The sequence below is a fragment of the Aotus nancymaae genome, unplaced genomic scaffold (assembly GCF_030222135.1).
Source record: "Aotus nancymaae isolate 86718 unplaced genomic scaffold, 86718_ANA_hifiasm-v0.15.2.pri h1tg000088l, whole genome shotgun sequence".
NCBI classification, from domain to species: Eukaryota; Metazoa; Chordata; class Mammalia; order Primates; family Aotidae; genus Aotus; species Aotus nancymaae.
Genome location: NW_026988503.1, coordinates 14,675,871 through 14,681,612, shown reverse-complemented (window position 1 = coordinate 14,681,612; position 5,742 = coordinate 14,675,871).

The following is a 5,742-nucleotide window of genomic DNA, read 5'->3' as shown; positions in this document are numbered from 1 at the left end:
GAGCCCACAAGTTTGAATCCAGCCTGGGCAACATAGTAAGGTCCCGTCTCAAAAACAGAAAAAACAAAAAAGTATTCCTTTTGCCTTTTTCAAGGATGAGATTTTCTAACCCCCTGCCTGCATGAACAGAGCCCTTTTTTCCTATCAAAAATCTTTAAACTAAGGAGGAGAAAAACCTAGGTTGGACACATTGTCTAACCATCTCCCCACATGGGGAATAATGACCTTTCAAAGGGGCAAGGACAATTTTTCCTTTATTCTGGGGAGAAAAGGTGTTTTCAAAAACAAAGAGTAGATTATTATCTGTGCTCTGAATTTAGAGTAAAGGAAACAGAGACCCAGAGCTGGAATAACAATTACTGGTTGTAGAACACTCTAAAAGATTAGCAAAATTTCCTTATTAAATTCTACCAAAAGGCACCTTCACTTTGAATCCTAGCTCAATGAGATTGCAGTATTTTTTTTTTTAAAGTGTTGTTTGAATGATTTTCCAATGAGTTTCTAAGTACCAAATTCAGAGATGTTACAGGTGTTCATATGACTTGACCATTTGACATTGACGAGCATGCTACTTGGCCTTCTCTCCTTCTGTTTTTTTTCCCTGCTTATGGTCAAAGCAGAAAAGAAATATGAACGAAGTTGAAGAGTAGTCAGAGAAATAGGCACTAAAGCCTCTGCTACGTAGTATTAATCTGGCTTCCGTAATGCTTTGTTCATTTCTCAATGGTAGCACTTACCTAGTTGGGTTGTAATTTATTGTCCTCTCCTATTTAACTTTGGAACCCTTGAGGGCTAAGTAGTGCATTGCTCCATTTAGTACCCATTGTGCTGGTAAATATTAGGTGTTCGGTAAGTGTGTTTACTAAATGAATGAACATGTATTTGAGCCAACATATAATAAACCTAAGTGAAAATCAGCAATGCATAAGAACTTATGTTTCATATGATGTTGTTCTAAAATGCATATATATTCAAACATATTACTTTACTAACTTGGCTTACAAATACATTCACGTCTCTCTGATTTCTCAAATCTTTTGGGGTCCCAGAGTTCTGTTTTAGAAGAGGGTCCCGTACCTTTCTTGAGTACTGAATTGCTCAAGAATCCCAGGGACTTATTCATTGTGGAAGGGTCAGTACCCATTCTGATCCGTTCAAGGGTGGGTCCTGTTTTTAGCCGTTCTTGCTTTGATTGATTGAATCCTTATCTTCTCTTGCCTGCTGTTTTCCCTTGGATCCTCATTGGGTTCCTTCTCTGGGCCACACACTGTTCTAGTTGTACCATCTCACGCGTCCCTGTCCCGTGCTGCAGAGAGACAGCACACTGTTGGCTCCTTCAGATCTCAACAGACCACAGAGTGGCTCCAAGCTCCATGCTCAGAATCCCCAGGTTACCTCTTTTGTGTGTGTCTAACTGGATTCATATAACAGGTTGTCTTGAGGATCTTCTAGACTCAGCCACATTCTGTGCTGGGCCAACCCCTTTCCTCAGATTTCAGGCCTTTACTCTGAAAGAATAAAGTACCCCAGACTTCTACCCTTCTGGAGAGCTCTACTTTGGGTACTTGGTGTCCTTTCCCGCCATCTGTCAAGACCATCCCAAATATTCTAATAATGGTGAACTTCAAAAAGGAAAATGATCAGGCTCACTTTTTTTTTTTTTTCCTTGAGACGGAGTTTCGCTCTTGTTACCCAGGCTGGAGTGCAATGGCGTGATCTTGGCTCACCGCAACCTCCACCTCCTGGGTTCAAGTAATTCTCCTGCCTCAGCCTCCCGAGTAGCTGGGACTACAGGTGCGTGCCACCATGCCCAGCTAATTTTTGTGTTTTTAGTAGAGATGGGGTTTCACCATGTTGACCAGGATGGTCTTGATTTCTTGACCTCCTGATCCACCCACCTTGGCCTCCCAAAGTGTTGGGACTATAGGCGTGAGCCACTGCTCCCGGCTCATTTTTTTTTTCCCCAGGAGGCTTCTAGATTCTTCTGCAAATTTGTCCACCTTCTCCACAAATGCTATCTCTGCTTATCAAGAAATATAGGGAGACTTTGTCAGGGTCCATGAGGTTCTGGCTTCCCCCCAGGTAATAGTACCTGCTAGTCTTACTTTTGTGTAACAAAGAGGAGTCAGTTACCTGACTCTTTCTGGAAAAAAATAAAGTCTGCTCCGAGATGCCTTGTTATGTCTATCTACAGATTCAAGAATTCCTGGATTAAATGTTCATTTTAAAATTTCTTCTTCACACACATTTTCTCTTTATCGAGTCCACAGAAAGTGTTAATAGTGATCATTTCTGGACAAAAATATTGTAAAGTATAACTTTATTCTTCTCATTAGACACATGCTATTTGAAAAATAAAATACTAAGAGTTAGTAAAATAAAGCAATGCAAAGTCAATAAGTTCATAGCTTTAGAGTAAAAAATATCAACCTCACATGAGAAAGCTGGAATTTATATTTGAAAATAAAACATGACATTGTCTATAGGTTTTATCCTGTGTCACTTCAAGCCAATTATAGATGAGTTTATAAGAATTTCTAGTTACCTGCCCTAGTTGTTTACTTTCTAAAATGAGAGTGCTAGTGACAAATGACGCATGCAGTCTAAAGACATTTGCTGTGAGGTTTTTTTTACTTAGTTTTGTTTATGGTACTCTGCATACATATAAGTTTAAATTCTATTTTACCTTCCATTGTGTAATTTATTTTTTATAAAGCAAATAAAAATAGAGAAGTAAGTCTAAAACTTTTATTGTAGAAAGAAAACGAAAGCGTTGCCTTCATTTGTGTTTACATACCGTGTTACTGTTAACCTAAAATTTTCTAAGATGGATCGCTCCTCCATTGGCATTTTTCAGGAAGCCTGGCCAAATCTCTCCGCAATCTCCTTCATATGTTAACATTTGTAAATACAATTTTGATGGTGCTTTAATCTCAAAATATATCATCAAAACAGAATAATCCCAGAGCAGCACTGTACTCTTTATATGCAAAGTAGACTAAAGGAACACTTTAAATTATTTATTGGTTGAATTGTCCTTCGTCAGTTACTCTGTCATATATGCTAGATGATGTCCAGCAGGACACGGTGGTTCACGCCTGTAATCCTTATCTCCTCTAAGACGTGTGTTTGAAAATTGTTCTCAGTTAAACCCTGTTCCATTTAGTTGTAGAAAAATCAACAATATAACTTTTTTTTGGCACAGAGCTTGTTTTTAGCTTTCAGGGCTGGATATTCATATGTTTTGAATCCAGGAGTTTGAGACCAGTCTGGGCAACATAGAGAGATCTTGTCTGTACAATAAATAAATAAATAAAAACAGAATTAGCTGGGCATGGTTATATGTGTAGTTCCAGCTATTCAGGAGGCTGAGGTGGGAGGATTACTTGAGTCCAGGAGGTGGAGGCTGCACTGACTGAGATCGTACCACTACACTCTAGCCTGTGTGACAGTGCCTCAAGAAAAAAAAAAAAATTGCTATCCAAACATTTGAGAAAGACAACATAAGTGGAATGTGCTCTTGATTGACTGAAATATGAAATCGCCTTTATCAGTTCGGTGAGGGAGCAGCTCATTTACTCCTCTTACTTTGTGGAACTGCACAGTTTAAACAGTGGGAACTGCAGTAACTCGCACTCCCTGCACAGCTGGGAGGATGAGAAAAACGATTTCATTAGGAAGAAGATTCCAGATTGGAAGTGAATTGCTTTTACAAATTTCATAGTAAAAACAGCTTTTTGTACTTTCCATATTCTTATTCTGCAAATGTGTGGCCCATTTCTGTCTGCGAGGTTAGTGTTCTAATTTGCTTCTGGTTCATGTTGAAAACTGCTTTGAGTAAGTTAAAGGGAGGGTGCAAAGGTTTTTTTGCGGGGAGGTGGGAGTGCTCAATCACAGAAACTTCATTATCCTCTCTAGGCTATTTGTGGTCAAATGTCAAGGAATTCAGGGGCAAGACATCCCTTGTATTACGTCCTATCTGTTAGATTATTTCATGATTCAATGAGTCATAGAGTCAGAGATTGTTTTAGTTGGAAAGAACCCTGGTGATTTATCTAGTCCAGCGGTTCTAAGCTGGCTGGGAACTGTGGCGGAGGATGGGGTGGATGAGGGGTACAGGGTCAAAAGCCACATGACAAACCAACCTCCTCTTCTGGATCAACCCTGTCTTCTCCCAGTCATGGTAGGTAAGAATCTCCCAGAGGTGGGAATGTATATATATATGGAAACATCTCAGGGGATTCTGATAGGATTCTCTGGCTGAGAGCCATAAATTTCATAGTCACATGTTTAAGAAAATGAGAAAATAAATTCCAGAAAGTGAAGTAATCCCCATCACTGATAGACTCAAGCCCAGGGACCTAATTCTCAGGCCATTTCTCTTGTGACTCTATTGAGGAAATTAAGTATTTAAATATATCTTCCGAGTAATCTCTTTCCTGTGTTATTCTTCAGAAAAGGTACATAGAGTGCAAATGTTGATATAATCCTGTTTAGTTCTTTTCTGATTTGTGAAGGTGTGTGGACAAGTTGTAACACATCCAGACAGAAACAGGCATCAGACAGAATTATTGAAGAGACACCATTCATTTGCTTTTTGTTCCTATTGAGGCACTAGCATCTATTCTTAATAGTGAGACTCAACTCAGTCCCTGTATCTTTCTAAAAATGTCCCTAGATAGGTTGTTTAAATTAGATTCTTATAAGAAACGTTAAAATTTTAAGTCATGAATCTATTAACTCATATTATTAAATGAGACCTCTCTACTTTTTTTCCTTTACAGATAATAAAAAAATAAAATATGCAATGAGTTTTAATATTAACTTCCAATTCTTTCTTACTCAATGAGTGCTGGCAATACTTAGCCAGTATACCTAGCAGAATCGCCAGGCTTCCGGCCTGGCCCAGTCCCCTTTTCTTTCTGACTTTGCAGGTCCTGTTTTATAGATTCGTCACAGTCTGTACTGGACTGGCTGCTTCAGGGTTTGTGTTACAACATGGGAAAGTTGGACTTCCCTCATGTACTTGTTCAAAATATACAAATATCTAGATACTAAGTCATATTTAAGTGCATTAACTTCTTTATAGAATGCTTTTTAAAAGGCAGGCCACCTACTTTACTACAAAATATTGGGGATATGCTTTTTGTCTCTCTTAATCTGAATGCCTAGTATCTGTGTTCTTTTTCACTCGCAAACTCTCCGCCAAATTTGTCAAGTCTGATGCCAGCAGACGAGTTTGACCTTTCTGGGTGGGAAGAACTACTTCCTGCTTAAGGTCTCAATCAAAAGTGAATGTCTATTGGATTAAAAAAGTACACTTCAGATACATACTCAACTTGGAGGTGTTCTTTTTTAAACATTTTACATCTGGTTGGATACACAGGAACCTTCTGGCTGCCCCCAGCCTCCAATGCATGAATTCATTCACTGCCACCCATATTTCAGGCCAACGAATATGTTTTTAAATGTTCTAGTATCTATATTAACAAGAGTGAAAAGGAACACATAAAGTCAATTTTAATAATATATTTTCATTTTAATAATATATTTTTGGCCAGGTGCAGTGGCTTATGCTTATAATCCCAGCACTTTAAGAAGCTGAGGTGGGTGGATCACCTGAGGCCAGGAATTCGAGACTAGCCTGGCCAACATGGTGAAACCCTGTTTCCGCTAAAAATACAAAAAATTAGCCAGGTGTGATGGTGCATGCCTGCAATCCTAGGTACTAGGGAGGCTAAG